Consider the following 15777-nt stretch of genomic DNA (forward strand, 5'->3'; position numbering starts at 1 on the left):
AGACAGCCAGCTGATGACCAATCCATTAGTGCAATGGATGGCTGGAAGCATTTGTCTTTGCCTTTGCAATACCACAGAAGCAATGCATGGTCAATGTACAGCAATGACACACCTGTGTGAACAGCCAGGAGACCCCCCCCATGTTATGTTACATAGTTACATAGTTAGTACGGTCGAAAAAAGACATATGTCCATCAAGTTCAACCAGGGAATTAAGGGGTAGGGGTGTGGCGCGATATTGGGGAAGGGATGAGATTTTATATTTCTTCATAAGCATTAATCTTATTTTGTCAATTAGGAACATTCAGCACCCACCCGCTATCAAGGCAGCTGCCTATCATGTCATGCCCTACCTGCACTGGTGTGCTGGCTACTCAAATGATCCAATTAAGGAGGCCATTTAGTCAGCAGCAGCAGAAGTCCTGTGCCTGGACGCTCCAACAGCGGCCAGACACAAGCAGAAGCAGAAGCAGCAGAAGCACCACCTTTTGTTTTTTGGCTGCAGCAGCAGCAGCAAGGCCCACAGGGCTGGCTAGCTGGCTAGCCAGCAAGCAGGTAGCAATGAAAGTAGGAATCTTTCTTTTTAACCCTGTAAGGGGGTGGTGCACTGTACCCGAAGATACTGCCATATCGGGTCAATGCATAGGGCGACGGAAGCAAGCTTCGAAATCGGCCCCCGTTCTCAAAAATCCATTTAATATATGGTCCCCAGATAGGGGACGTATCAGATATTAAACTGATAAGAACAGATACTACACTTGATCTTAGCCAAAAGGCCGAGAAGCGATAACCGTGAAAGGGGCGGGCCCAACAAGGTCCCCTTCATGGGCACTATCACTGCTTGCTGTCAGGGAGGCTGCCAGACAATTTTCCATGCACACTCTGGGCTGGGGGGCAGTCAACCACCAGTACACACAGCAGAACCTAAACCCATACCATTATTGCTAAGCAGCAAGACAGGGGCCCATTGCACTCCCACGGGGCCTTTTTAAATGCAATCCATAACCCGGATTTGCCAGGAACCCTTCTTACTCCTCCTACTTGCATGTGACACTGGGCTTAGGATCTGCATAGGAAACACACACACAAGCACACACCTACCTTTGTTGCCTGCAGATGCCTCCTTGGCTGTCCCCAAACGGTATCAAACCAACACCCACGGGAAGCTGTAAGCATAGAGGACATGCCTGCACCCCATTGGACTTACCTGTGTGGGTTAAATCCGGGTTATTTGACAACCTATGGCGGTGATGGTTCTGCTCAGGCAGAGCAGTGCTGATGCTCCTCATAAAGCTGTCGCTGCTGTGAAGGTTCTAGGTGACATCACAAATCCCTATGGTTACATACACAACAAAGCTGGGTTGTTGTTGTTTACACTCTGCAAGGCCTGTGGAAGTGAGTGACATCATAGCACTGTAGTTCTGAGGGTTCTAGATGGATGCAACAATCTCCTGTTGCTTCTATGAAGGCCATAATAGACGACATCACCAAACAGCTCCATAGTCACATACACAGCAAAGGAGAGATGTTGTTTACACCTAGTGATGTCAGTGGTATTGAGTGACATCACAGCACAGTGCTAAGGCTCCTGGGCCTGGACACAGCAGCGGCTGCAATATCTCAACGGAGAATACGTTTATATATATGTGTGTGTGTGCGCGTATATATATATATATATATATATATATATATATATATATATATATATTTCTCCGCCGAAATCACTTTTAAACCCATTTCCACCTTTTTTTCCCTTCTCTTCCTCTTACTTTTTTTTCACGTTTTTTTACGTTTTTCTCCTTTTCGCCTCTTTTCTGGGCGTATTATTCTTCTTTTTCTTCTTTTTTTTCGTCTAATGCATACCCCATCAGTGCAGCAATGCTTATTCAATACCGCCAGCAGATGGAGACACTGGGGGATAATTTTCTAAGGATTTATACTGATTTTTCCTGTCTGAATTTGTCGCACAGAAAGTTGCAGGCCAAATATGTGTGACATTTCTGCGACTTTAGCTTCTAGAGCATTTTTACAACATTATACATAGGTGCTGAATACATAAAAAGCGACTGTTCAGCGACAGACAAGTCGCATCGGCTGAAAGTAGGCCAGAATGTCAGTCCATGTTGGAGCAGGTTTAGATACAGTCTAAAGTATAGATCTCAAAGTCTGTGCACAGAATTTAGCAAGGGCCTCGCACCTTCTGATGCATCAGGTAGGTGCACAATAGCATAGCCTAACCCTCTGTACTTTGGTCTATATTGATGCGGGACATAGACAGCCAGCTGATGACCAATCCATTAGTGCAATGGATGGCTGGAAGCATTTGTCTTTGCCTTTGCAATACCACAGAAGCAATGCATGGTCAATGTACAGCAATGACACACCTGTGTGAACAGCCAGGAGACCCCCCCCATGTTATGTTACATAGTTACATAGTTAGTACGGTCGAAAAAAGACATATGTCCATCAAGTTCAACCAGGGAATTAAGGGGTAGGGGTGTGGCGCGATATTGGGGAAGGGATGAGATTTTATATTTCTTCATAAGCATTAATCTTATTTTGTCAATTAGGAACATTCAGCACCCACCCGCTATCAAGGCAGCTGCCTATCATGTCATGCCCTACCTGCACAGGTGTGCTGGCTACTCAAATGATCCAATTAAGGAGGCCATTTAGTCAGCAGCAGCAGAAGTCCTGTGCCTGGACGCTCCAACAGCGGCCAGACACAAGCAGAAGCAGAAGCAGCAGAAGCAGCAGCAGCACCACCTTTTGTTTTTTGGCTGCAGCAGCAGCAGCAAGGCCCACAGGGCTGGCTAGCTGGCTAGCCAGCAAGCAGGTAGCAATGAAAGTAGGAATCTTTCTTTTTAACCCTGTAAGGGGGTGGTGCACTGTACCCGAAGATACTGCCATATCGGGTCAATGCATAGGGCGACGGAAGCAAGCTTCGAAATCGGCCCCCGTTCTCAAAAATCCATTTAATATATGGTCCCCAGATAGGGGACGTATCAGATATTAAACTGATAAGAACAGATACTACACTTGATCTTAGCCAAAAGGCCGAGAAGCGATAACCGTGAAAGGGGCGGGCCCAACAAGGTCCCCTTCATGGGCACTATCACTGCTTGCTGTCAGGGAGGCTGCCAGACAATTTTCCATGCACACTCTGGGCTGGGGGGCAGTCAACCACCAGTACACACAGCAGAACCTAAACCCATACCATTATTGCTAAGCAGCAAGACAGGGGCCCATTGCACTCCCACGGGGCCTTTTTAAATGCAATCCATAACCCGGATTTGCCAGGAACCCTTCTTACTCCTCCTACTTGCATGTGACACTGGGCTTAGGATCTGCATAGGAAACACACACACAAGCACACACCTACCTTTGTTGCCTGCAGATGCCTCCTTGGCTGTCCCCAAACGGTATCAAACCAACACCCACGGGAAGCTGTAAGCATAGAGGACATGCCTGCACCCCATTGGACTTACCTGTGTGGGTTAAATCCGGGTTATTTGACAACCTATGGCGGTGATGGTTCTGCTCAGGCAGAGCAGTGCTGATGCTCCTCATAAAGCTGTCGCTGCTGTGAAGGTTCTAGGTGACATCACAAATCCCTATGGTTACATACACAACAAAGCTGGGTTGTTGTTGTTTACACTCTGCAAGGCCTGTGGAAGTGAGTGACATCATAGCACTGTAGTTCTGAGGGTTCTAGATGGATGCAACAATCTCCTGTTGCTTCTATGAAGGCCATAATAGACGACATCACCAAACAGCTCCATAGTCACATACACAGCAAAGGAGAGATGTTGTTTACACCTAGTGATGTCAGTGGTATTGAGTGACATCACAGCACAGTGCTAAGGCTCCTGGGCCTGGACACAGCAGCGGCTGCAATATCTCAACGGAGAATACGTTTATATATATGTGTGTGTGTGCGCGTATATATATATATATATATATATATATATATATATATATATATTTCTCCGCCGAAATCACTTTTAAACCCATTTCCACCTTTTTTTCCCTTCTCTTCCTCTTACTTTTTTTTCACGTTTTTTTACGTTTTTCTCCTTTTCGCCTCTTTTCTGGGCGTATTATTCTTCTTTTTCTTCTTTTTTTTCGTCTAATGCATACCCCATCAGTGCAGCAATGCTTATTCAATACCGCCAGCAGATGGAGACACTGGGGGATAATTTTCTAAGGATTTATACTGATTTTTCCTGTCTGAATTTGTCGCACAGAAAGTTGCAGGCCAAATATGTGTGACATTTCTGCGACTTTAGCTTCTAGAGCATTTTTACAACATTATACATAGGTGCTGAATACATAAAAAGCGACTGTTCAGCGACAGACAAGTCGCATCGGCTGAAAGTAGGCCAGAATGTCAGTCCATGTTGGAGCAGGTTTAGATACAGTCTAAAGTATAGATCTCAAAGTCTGTGCACAGAATTTAGCAAGGGCCTCGCACCTTCTGATGCATCAGGTAGGTGCACAATAGCATAGCCTAACCCTCTGTTCTTTGGTCTATATTGATGCGGGACATAGACAGCCAGCTGATGACCAATCCATTAGTGCAATGGATGGCTGGAAGCATTTGTCTTTGCCTTTGCAATACCACAGAAGCAATGCATGGTCAATGTACAGCAATGACACACCTGTGTGAACAGCCAGGAGACCCCCCCCATGTTATGTTACATAGTTACATAGTTAGTACGGTCGAAAAAAGACATATGTCCATCAAGTTCAACCAGGGAATTAAGGGGTAGGGGTGTGGCGCGATATTGGGGAAGGGATGAGATTTTATATTTCTTCATAAGCATTAATCTTATTTTGTCAATTAGGAACATTCAGCACCCACCCGCTATCAAGGCAGCTGCCTATCATGTCATGCCCTACCTGCACAGGTGTGCTGGCTACTCAAATGATCCAATTAAGGAGGCCATTTAGTCAGCAGCAGCAGAAGTCCTGTGCCTGGACGCTCCAACAGCGGCCAGACACAAGCAGAAGCAGAAGCAGCAGAAGCAGCAGCAGCACCACCTTTTGTTTTTTGGCTGCAGCAGCAGCAGCAAGGCCCACAGGGCTGGCTAGCTGGCTAGCCAGCAAGCAGGTAGCAATGAAAGTAGGAATCTTTCTTTTTAACCCTGTAAGGGGGTGGTGCACTGTACCCGAAGATACTGCCATATCGGGTCAATGCATAGGGCGACGGAAGCAAGCTTCGAAATCGGCCCCCGTTCTCAAAAATCCATTTAATATATGGTCCCCAGATAGGGGACGTATCAGATATTAAACTGATAAGAACAGATACTACACTTGATCTTAGCCAAAAGGCCGAGAAGCGATAACCGTGAAAGGGGCGGGCCCAACAAGGTCCCCTTCATGGGCACTATCACTGCTTGCTGTCAGGGAGGCTGCCAGACAATTTTCCATGCACACTCTGGGCTGGGGGGCAGTCAACCACCAGTACACACAGCAGAACCTAAACCCATACCATTATTGCTAAGCAGCAAGACAGGGGCCCATTGCACTCCCACGGGGCCTTTTTAAATGCAATCCATAACCCGGATTTGCCAGGAACCCTTCTTACTCCTCCTACTTGCATGTGACACTGGGCTTAGGATCTGCATAGGAAACACACACACAAGCACACACCTACCTTTGTTGCCTGCAGATGCCTCCTTGGCTGTCCCCAAACGGTATCAAACCAACACCCACGGGAAGCTGTAAGCATAGAGGACATGCCTGCACCCCATTGGACTTACCTGTGTGGGTTAAATCCGGGTTATTTGACAACCTATGGCGGTGATGGTTCTGCTCAGGCAGAGCAGTGCTGATGCTCCTCATAAAGCTGTCGCTGCTGTGAAGGTTCTAGGTGACATCACAAATCCCTATGGTTACATACACAACAAAGCTGGGTTGTTGTTGTTTACACTCTGCAAGGCCTGTGGAAGTGAGTGACATCATAGCACTGTAGTTCTGAGGGTTCTAGATGGATGCAACAATCTCCTGTTGCTTCTATGAAGGCCATAATAGACGACATCACCAAACAGCTCCATAGTCACATACACAGCAAAGGAGAGATGTTGTTTACACCTAGTGATGTCAGTGGTATTGAGTGACATCACAGCACAGTGCTAAGGCTCCTGGGCCTGGACACAGCAGCGGCTGCAATATCTCAACGGAGAATACGTTTATATATATGTGTGTGTGTGCGCGTATATATATATATATATATATATATATATATATATATATATATATATATTTCTCCGCCGAAATCACTTTTAAACCCATTTCCACCTTTTTTTCCCTTCTCTTCCTCTTACTTTTTTTTCACGTTTTTTTACGTTTTTCTCCTTTTCGCCTCTTTTCTGGGCGTATTATTCTTCTTTTTCTTCTTTTTTTTCGTCTAATGCATACCCCATCAGTGCAGCAATGCTTATTCAATACCGCCAGCAGATGGAGACACTGGGGGATAATTTTCTAAGGATTTATACTGATTTTTCCTGTCTGAATTTGTCGCACAGAAAGTTGCAGGCCAAATATGTGTGACATTTCTGCGACTTTAGCTTCTAGAGCATTTTTACAACATTATACATAGGTGCTGAATACATAAAAAGCGACTGTTCAGCGACAGACAAGTCGCATCGGCTGAAAGTAGGCCAGAATGTCAGTCCATGTTGGAGCAGGTTTAGATACAGTCTAAAGTATAGATCTCAAAGTCTGTGCACAGAATTTAGCAAGGGCCTCGCACCTTCTGATGCATCAGGTAGGTGCACAATAGCATAGCCTAACCCTCTGTACTTTGGTCTATATTGATGCGGGACATAGACAGCCAGCTGATGACCAATCCATTAGTGCAATGGATGGCTGGAAGCATTTGTCTTTGCCTTTGCAATACCACAGAAGCAATGCATGGTCAATGTACAGCAATGACACACCTGTGTGAACAGCCAGGAGACCCCCCCCATGTTATGTTACATAGTTACATAGTTAGTACGGTCGAAAAAAGACATATGTCCATCAAGTTCAACCAGGGAATTAAGGGGTAGGGGTGTGGCGCGATATTGGGGAAGGGATGAGATTTTATATTTCTTCATAAGCATTAATCTTATTTTGTCAATTAGGAACATTCAGCACCCACCCGCTATCAAGGCAGCTGCCTATCATGTCATGCCCTACCTGCACAGGTGTGCTGGCTACTCAAATGATCCAATTAAGGAGGCCATTTAGTCAGCAGCAGCAGAAGTCCTGTGCCTGGACGCTCCAACAGCGGCCAGACACAAGCAGAAGCAGAAGCAGCAGAAGCAGCAGCAGCACCACCTTTTGTTTTTTGGCTGCAGCAGCAGCAGCAAGGCCCACAGGGCTGGCTAGCTGGCTAGCCAGCAAGCAGGTAGCAATGAAAGTAGGAATCTTTCTTTTTAACCCTGTAAGGGGGTGGTGCACTGTACCCGAAGATACTGCCATATCGGGTCAATGCATAGGGCGACGGAAGCAAGCTTCGAAATCGGCCCCCGTTCTCAAAAATCCATTTAATATATGGTCCCCAGATAGGGGACGTATCAGATATTAAACTGATAAGAACAGATACTACACTTGATCTTAGCCAAAAGGCCGAGAAGCGATAACCGTGAAAGGGGCGGGCCCAACAAGGTCCCCTTCATGGGCACTATCACTGCTTGCTGTCAGGGAGGCTGCCAGACAATTTTCCATGCACACTCTGGGCTGGGGGGCAGTCAACCACCAGTACACACAGCAGAACCTAAACCCATACCATTATTGCTAAGCAGCAAGACAGGGGCCCATTGCACTCCCACGGGGCCTTTTTAAATGCAATCCATAACCCGGATTTGCCAGGAACCCTTCTTACTCCTCCTACTTGCATGTGACACTGGGCTTAGGATCTGCATAGGAAACACACACACAAGCACACACCTACCTTTGTTGCCTGCAGATGCCTCCTTGGCTGTCCCCAAACGGTATCAAACCAACACCCACGGGAAGCTGTAAGCATAGAGGACATGCCTGCACCCCATTGGACTTACCTGTGTGGGTTAAATCCGGGTTATTTGACAACCTATGGCGGTGATGGTTCTGCTCAGGCAGAGCAGTGCTGATGCTCCTCATAAAGCTGTCGCTGCTGTGAAGGTTCTAGGTGACATCACAAATCCCTATGGTTACATACACAACAAAGCTGGGTTGTTGTTGTTTACACTCTGCAAGGCCTGTGGAAGTGAGTGACATCATAGCACTGTAGTTCTGAGGGTTCTAGATGGATGCAACAATCTCCTGTTGCTTCTATGAAGGCCATAATAGACGACATCACCAAACAGCTCCATAGTCACATACACAGCAAAGGAGAGATGTTGTTTACACCTAGTGATGTCAGTGGTATTGAGTGACATCACAGCACAGTGCTAAGGCTCCTGGGCCTGGACACAGCAGCGGCTGCAATATCTCAACGGAGAATACGTTTATATATATGTGTGTGTGTGCGCGTATATATATATATATATATATATATATATATATATATATATATTTCTCCGCCGAAATCACTTTTAAACCCATTTCCACCTTTTTTTCCCTTCTCTTCCTCTTACTTTTTTTTCACGTTTTTTTACGTTTTTCTCCTTTTCGCCTCTTTTCTGGGCGTATTATTCTTCTTTTTCTTCTTTTTTTTCGTCTAATGCATACCCCATCAGTGCAGCAATGCTTATTCAATACCGCCAGCAGATGGAGACACTGGGGGATAATTTTCTAAGGATTTATACTGATTTTTCCTGTCTGAATTTGTCGCACAGAAAGTTGCAGGCCAAATATGTGTGACATTTCTGCGACTTTAGCTTCTAGAGCATTTTTACAACATTATACATAGGTGCTGAATACATAAAAAGCGACTGTTCAGCGACAGACAAGTCGCATCGGCTGAAAGTAGGCCAGAATGTCAGTCCATGTTGGAGCAGGTTTAGATACAGTCTAAAGTATAGATCTCAAAGTCTGTGCACAGAATTTAGCAAGGGCCTCGCACCTTCTGATGCATCAGGTAGGTGCACAATAGCATAGCCTAACCCTCTGTACTTTGGTCTATATTGATGCGGGACATAGACAGCCAGCTGATGACCAATCCATTAGTGCAATGGATGGCTGGAAGCATTTGTCTTTGCCTTTGCAATACCACAGAAGCAATGCATGGTCAATGTACAGCAATGACACACCTGTGTGAACAGCCAGGAGACCCCCCCCATGTTATGTTACATAGTTACATAGTTAGTACGGTCGAAAAAAGACATATGTCCATCAAGTTCAACCAGGGAATTAAGGGGTAGGGGTGTGGCGCGATATTGGGGAAGGGATGAGATTTTATATTTCTTCATAAGCATTAATCTTATTTTGTCAATTAGGAACATTCAGCACCCACCCGCTATCAAGGCAGCTGCCTATCATGTCATGCCCTACCTGCACAGGTGTGCTGGCTACTCAAATGATCCAATTAAGGAGGCCATTTAGTCAGCAGCAGCAGAAGTCCTGTGCCTGGACGCTCCAACAGCGGCCAGACACAAGCAGAAGCAGAAGCAGCAGAAGCAGCAGCAGCACCACCTTTTGTTTTTTGGCTGCAGCAGCAGCAGCAAGGCCCACAGGGCTGGCTAGCTGGCTAGCCAGCAAGCAGGTAGCAATGAAAGTAGGAATCTTTCTTTTTAACCCTGTAAGGGGGTGGTGCACTGTACCCGAAGATACTGCCATATCGGGTCAATGCATAGGGCGACGGAAGCAAGCTTCGAAATCGGCCCCCGTTCTCAAAAATCCATTTAATATATGGTCCCCAGATAGGGGACGTATCAGATATTAAACTGATAAGAACAGATACTACACTTGATCTTAGCCAAAAGGCCGAGAAGCGATAACCGTGAAAGGGGCGGGCCCAACAAGGTCCCCTTCATGGGCACTATCACTGCTTGCTGTCAGGGAGGCTGCCAGACAATTTTCCATGCACACTCTGGGCTGGGGGGCAGTCAACCACCAGTACACACAGCAGAACCTAAACCCATACCATTATTGCTAAGCAGCAAGACAGGGGCCCATTGCACTCCCACGGGGCCTTTTTAAATGCAATCCATAACCCGGATTTGCCAGGAACCCTTCTTACTCCTCCTACTTGCATGTGACACTGGGCTTAGGATCTGCATAGGAAACACACACACAAGCACACACCTACCTTTGTTGCCTGCAGATGCCTCCTTGGCTGTCCCCAAACGGTATCAAACCAACACCCACGGGAAGCTGTAAGCATAGAGGACATGCCTGCACCCCATTGGACTTACCTGTGTGGGTTAAATCCGGGTTATTTGACAACCTATGGCGGTGATGGTTCTGCTCAGGCAGAGCAGTGCTGATGCTCCTCATAAAGCTGTCGCTGCTGTGAAGGTTCTAGGTGACATCACAAATCCCTATGGTTACATACACAACAAAGCTGGGTTGTTGTTGTTTACACTCTGCAAGGCCTGTGGAAGTGAGTGACATCATAGCACTGTAGTTCTGAGGGTTCTAGATGGATGCAACAATCTCCTGTTGCTTCTATGAAGGCCATAATAGACGACATCACCAAACAGCTCCATAGTCACATACACAGCAAAGGAGAGATGTTGTTTACACCTAGTGATGTCAGTGGTATTGAGTGACATCACAGCACAGTGCTAAGGCTCCTGGGCCTGGACACAGCAGCGGCTGCAATATCTCAACGGAGAATACGTTTATATATATGTGTGTGTGTGCGCATATATATATATATATATATATATATATATATATATATATATATATATCTCCGCCGAAATCACTTTTAAACCCATTTCCACCTTTTTTTCCCTTCTCTTCCTCTTACTTTTTTTTCACGTTTTTTTACGTTTTTCTCCTTTTCGCCTCTTTTCTGGGCGTATTATTCTTCTTTTTCTTCTTTTTTTTCGTCTAATGCATACCCCATCAGTGCAGCAATGCTTATTCAATACCGCCAGCAGATGGAGACACTGGGGGATAATTTTCTAAGGATTTATACTGATTTTTCCTGTCTGAATTTGTCGCACAGAAAGTTGCAGGCCAAATATGTGTGACATTTCTGCGACTTTAGCTTCTAGAGCATTTTTACAACATTATACATAGGTGCTGAATACATAAAAAGCGACTGTTCAGCGACAGACAAGTCGCATCGGCTGAAAGTAGGCCAGAATGTCAGTCCATGTTGGAGCAGGTTTAGATACAGTCTAAAGTATAGATCTCAAAGTCTGTGCACAGAATTTAGCAAGGGCCTCGCACCTTCTGATGCATCAGGTAGGTGCACAATAGCATAGCCTAACCCTCTGTACTTTGGTCTATATTGATGCGGGACATAGACAGCCAGCTGATGACCAATCCATTAGTGCAATGGATGGCTGGAAGCATTTGTCTTTGCCTTTGCAATACCACAGAAGCAATGCATGGTCAATGTACAGCAATGACACACCTGTGTGAACAGCCAGGAGACCCCCCCCATGTTATGTTACATAGTTACATAGTTAGTACGGTCGAAAAAAGACATATGTCCATCAAGTTCAACCAGGGAATTAAGGGGTAGGGGTGTGGCGCGATATTGGGGAAGGGATGAGATTTTATATTTCTTCATAAGCATTAATCTTATTTTGTCAATTAGGAACATTCAGCACCCACCCGCTATCAAGGCAGCTGCCTATCATGTCATGCCCTACCTGCACAGGTGTGCTGGCTACTCAAATGATCCAATTAAGGAGGCCATTTAGTCAGCAGCAGCAGAAGTCCTGTGCCTGGACGCTCCAACAGCGGCCAGACACAAGCAGAAGCAGAAGCAGCAGAAGCACCACCTTTTGTTTTTTGGCTGCAGCAGCAGCAGCAAGGCCCACAGGGCTGGCTAGCTGGCTAGCCAGCAAGCAGGTAGCAATGAAAGTAGGAATCTTTCTTTTTAACCCTGTAAGGGGGTGGTGCACTGTACCCGAAGATACTGCCATATCGGGTCAATGCATAGGGCGACGGAAGCAAGCTTCGAAATCGGCCCCCGTTCTCAAAAATCCATTTAATATATGGTCCCCAGATAGGGGACGTATCAGATATTAAACTGATAAGAACAGATACTACACTTGATCTTAGCCAAAAGGCCGAGAAGCGATAACCGTGAAAGGGGCGGGCCCAACAAGGTCCCCTTCATGGGCACTATCACTGCTTGCTGTCAGGGAGGCTGCCAGACAATTTTCCATGCACACTCTGGACTGGGGGGCAGTCAACCACCAGTACACACAGCAGAACCTAAACCCATACCATTATTGCTAAGCAGCAAGACAGGGGCCCATTGCACTCCCACGGGGCCTTTTTAAATGCAATCCATAACCCGGATTTGCCAGGAACCCTTCTTACTCCTCCTACTTGCATGTGACACTGGGCTTAGGATCTGCATAGGAAACACACACACAAGCACACACCTACCTTTGTTGCCTGCAGATGCCTCCTTGGCTGTCCCCAAACGGTATCAAACCAACACCCACGGGAAGCTGTAAGCATAGAGGACATGCCTGCACCCCATTGGACTTACCTGTGTGGGTTAAATCCGGGTTATTTGACAACCTATGGCGGTGATGGTTCTGCTCAGGCAGAGCAGTGCTGATGCTCCTCATAAAGCTGTCGCTGCTGTGAAGGTTCTAGGTGACATCACAAATCCCTATGGTTACATACACAACAAAGCTGGGTTGTTGTTGTTTACACTCTGCAAGGCCTGTGGAAGTGAGTGACATCATAGCACTGTAGTTCTGAGGGTTCTAGATGGATGCAACAATCTCCTGTTGCTTCTATGAAGGCCATAATAGACGACATCACCAAACAGCTCCATAGTCACATACACAGCAAAGGAGAGATGTTGTTTACACCTAGTGATGTCAGTGGTATTGAGTGACATCACAGCACAGTGCTAAGGCTCCTGGGCCTGGACACAGCAGCGGCTGCAATATCTCAACGGAGAATACGTTTATATATATGTGTGTGTGTGCGCGTATATATATATATATATATATATATATATATATATATATATATTCTCCGCCGAAATCACTTTTAAACCCATTTCCACCTTTTTTTCCCTTCTCTTCCTCTTACTTTTTTTTCACGTTTTTTTACGTTTTTCTCCTTTTCGCCTCTTTTCTGGGCGTATTATTCTTCTTTTTCTTCTTTTTTTTCGTCTAATGCATACCCCATCAGTGCAGCAATGCTTATTCAATACCGCCAGCAGATGGAGACACTGGGGGATAATTTTCTAAGGATTTATACTGATTTTTCCTGTCTGAATTTGTCGCACAGAAAGTTGCAGGCCAAATATGTGTGACATTTCTGCGACTTTAGCTTCTAGAGCATTTTTACAACATTATACATAGGTGCTGAATACATAAAAAGCGACTGTTCAGCGACAGACAAGTCGCATCGGCTGAAAGTAGGCCAGAATGTCAGTCCATGTTGGAGCAGGTTTAGATACAGTCTAAAGTATAGATCTCAAAGTCTGTGCACAGAATTTAGCAAGGGCCTCGCACCTTCTGATGCATCAGGTAGGTGCACAATAGCATAGCCTAACCCTCTGTACTTTGGTCTATATTGATGCGGGACATAGACAGCCAGCTGATGACCAATCCATTAGTGCAATGGATGGCTGGAAGCATTTGTCTTTGCCTTTGCAATACCACAGAAGCAATGCATGGTCAATGTACAGCAATGACACACCTGTGTGAACAGCCAGGAGACCCCCCCCATGTTATGTTACATAGTTACATAGTTAGTACGGTCGAAAAAAGACATATGTCCATCAAGTTCAACCAGGGAATTAAGGGGTAGGGGTGTGGCGCGATATTGGGGAAGGGATGAGATTTTATATTTCTTCATAAGCATTAATCTTATTTTGTCAATTAGGAACATTCAGCACCCACCCGCTATCAAGGCAGCTGCCTATCATGTCATGCCCTACCTGCACTGGTGTGCTGGCTACTCAAATGATCCAATTAAGGAGGCCATTTAGTCAGCAGCAGCAGAAGTCCTGTGCCTGGACGCTCCAACAGCGGCCAGACACAAGCAGAAGCAGAAGCAGCAGAAGCACCACCTTTTGTTTTTTGGCTGCAGCAGCAGCAGCAAGGCCCACAGGGCTGGCTAGCTGGCTAGCCAGCAAGCAGGTAGCAATGAAAGTAGGAATCTTTCTTTTTAACCCTGTAAGGGGGTGGTGCACTGTACCCGAAGATACTGCCATATCGGGTCAATGCATAGGGCGACGGAAGCAAGCTTCGAAATCGGCCCCCGTTCTCAAAAATCCATTTAATATATGGTCCCCAGATAGGGGACGTATCAGATATTAAACTGATAAGAACAGATACTACACTTGATCTTAGCCAAAAGGCCGAGAAGCGATAACCGTGAAAGGGGCGGGCCCAACAAGGTCCCCTTCATGGGCACTATCACTGCTTGCTTTCAGGGAGGCTGCCAGACAATTTTCCATGCACACTCTGGACTGGGGGGCAGTCAACCACCAGTACACACAGCAGAACCTAAACCCATACCATTATTGCTAAGCAGCAAGACAGGGGCCCATTGCACTCCCACGGGGCCTTTTTAAATGCAATCCATAACCCGGATTTGCCAGGAACCCTTCTTACTCCTCCTACTTGCATGTGACACTGGGCTTAGGATCTGCATAGGAAACACACACACAAGCACACACCTACCTTTGTTGCCTGCAGATGCCTCCTTGGCTGTCCCCAAACGGTATCAAACCAACACCCACGGGAAGCTGTAAGCATAGAGGACATGCCTGCACCCCATTGGACTTACCTGTGTGGGTTAAATCCGGGTTATTTGACAACCTATGGCGGTGATGGTTCTGCTCAGGCAGAGCAGTGCTGATGCTCCTCATAAAGCTGTCGCTGCTGTGAAGGTTCTAGGTGACATCACAAATCCCTATGGTTACATACACAACAAAGCTGGGTTGTTGTTGTTTACACTCTGCAAGGCCTGTGGAAGTGAGTGACATCATAGCACTGTAGTTCTGAGGGTTCTAGATGGATGCAACAATCTCCTGTTGCTTCTATGAAGGCCATAATAGACGACATCACCAAACAGCTCCATAGTCACATACACAGCAAAGGAGAGATGTTGTTTACACCTAGTGATGTCAGTGGTATTGAGTGACATCACAGCACAGTGCTAAGGCTCCTGGGCCTGGACACAGCAGCGGCTGCAATATCTCAACGGAGAATACGTTTATATATATGTGTGTGTGTGCGCGTATATATATATATATATATATATATATATATATATATATATATTCTCCGCCGAAATCACTTTTAAACCCATTTCCACCTTTTTTTCCCTTCTCTTCCTCTTACTTTTTTTTCACGTTTTTTTACGTTTTTCTCCTTTTCGCCTCTTTTCTGGGCGTATTATTCTTCTTTTTCTTCTTTTTTTTCGTCTAATGCATACCCCATCAGTGCAGCAATGCTTATTCAATACCGCCAGCAGATGGAGACACTGGGGGATAATTTTCTAAGGATTTATACTGATTTTTCCTGTCTGAATTTGTCGCACAGAAAGTTGCAGGCCAAATATGTGTGACATTTCTGCGACTTTAGCTTCTAGAGCATTTTTACAACATTATACATAGGTGCTGAATACATAAAAAGCGACTGTTCAGCGACAGACAAGTCGCATCGGCTGAAAGTAGGCCAGAATGTCAGTCCATGTTGG

The 15777-nt window shown here is 45.9% G+C and overlaps 7 non-coding genes across 7 annotated transcripts; all 7 read right to left on the minus strand.

Moving 5' to 3' along the window:
- Nucleotides 1–597: 597 nt before the first annotated feature.
- On the minus strand, nt 598–788 carry LOC130318694 (U2 spliceosomal RNA). Its single transcript, XR_008865168.1, has one exon. It is a non-coding gene; the product is annotated as a U2 spliceosomal RNA (small nuclear RNA).
- A 2090-nt stretch (nt 789–2878) lies between these two features.
- On the minus strand, nt 2879–3069 carry LOC130318695 (U2 spliceosomal RNA). The gene has a single exon (XR_008865169.1). It is a non-coding gene; the product is annotated as a U2 spliceosomal RNA (small nuclear RNA).
- Nucleotides 3070–5155: 2086 nt separating this feature from the next.
- On the minus strand, nt 5156–5346 carry LOC130318696 (U2 spliceosomal RNA). The gene has a single exon (XR_008865170.1). It is a non-coding gene; the product is annotated as a U2 spliceosomal RNA (small nuclear RNA).
- A 2092-nt stretch (nt 5347–7438) lies between these two features.
- On the minus strand, nt 7439–7629 carry LOC130318697 (U2 spliceosomal RNA). Its single transcript, XR_008865171.1, has one exon. It is a non-coding gene; the product is annotated as a U2 spliceosomal RNA (small nuclear RNA).
- Nucleotides 7630–9715: 2086 nt separating this feature from the next.
- On the minus strand, nt 9716–9906 carry LOC130318700 (U2 spliceosomal RNA). The gene has a single exon (XR_008865173.1). It is a non-coding gene; the product is annotated as a U2 spliceosomal RNA (small nuclear RNA).
- Nucleotides 9907–11985: 2079 nt separating this feature from the next.
- On the minus strand, nt 11986–12176 carry LOC130318701 (U2 spliceosomal RNA). Its single transcript, XR_008865174.1, has one exon. It is a non-coding gene; the product is annotated as a U2 spliceosomal RNA (small nuclear RNA).
- A 2076-nt stretch (nt 12177–14252) lies between these two features.
- On the minus strand, nt 14253–14443 carry LOC130318702 (U2 spliceosomal RNA). Its single transcript, XR_008865175.1, has one exon. It is a non-coding gene; the product is annotated as a U2 spliceosomal RNA (small nuclear RNA).
- Nucleotides 14444–15777: the final 1334 nt, after the last annotated feature.

This window comes from Hyla sarda, unplaced genomic scaffold (assembly GCF_029499605.1).
Source record: "Hyla sarda isolate aHylSar1 unplaced genomic scaffold, aHylSar1.hap1 scaffold_2067, whole genome shotgun sequence".
NCBI classification, from domain to species: Eukaryota; Metazoa; Chordata; class Amphibia; order Anura; family Hylidae; genus Hyla; species Hyla sarda.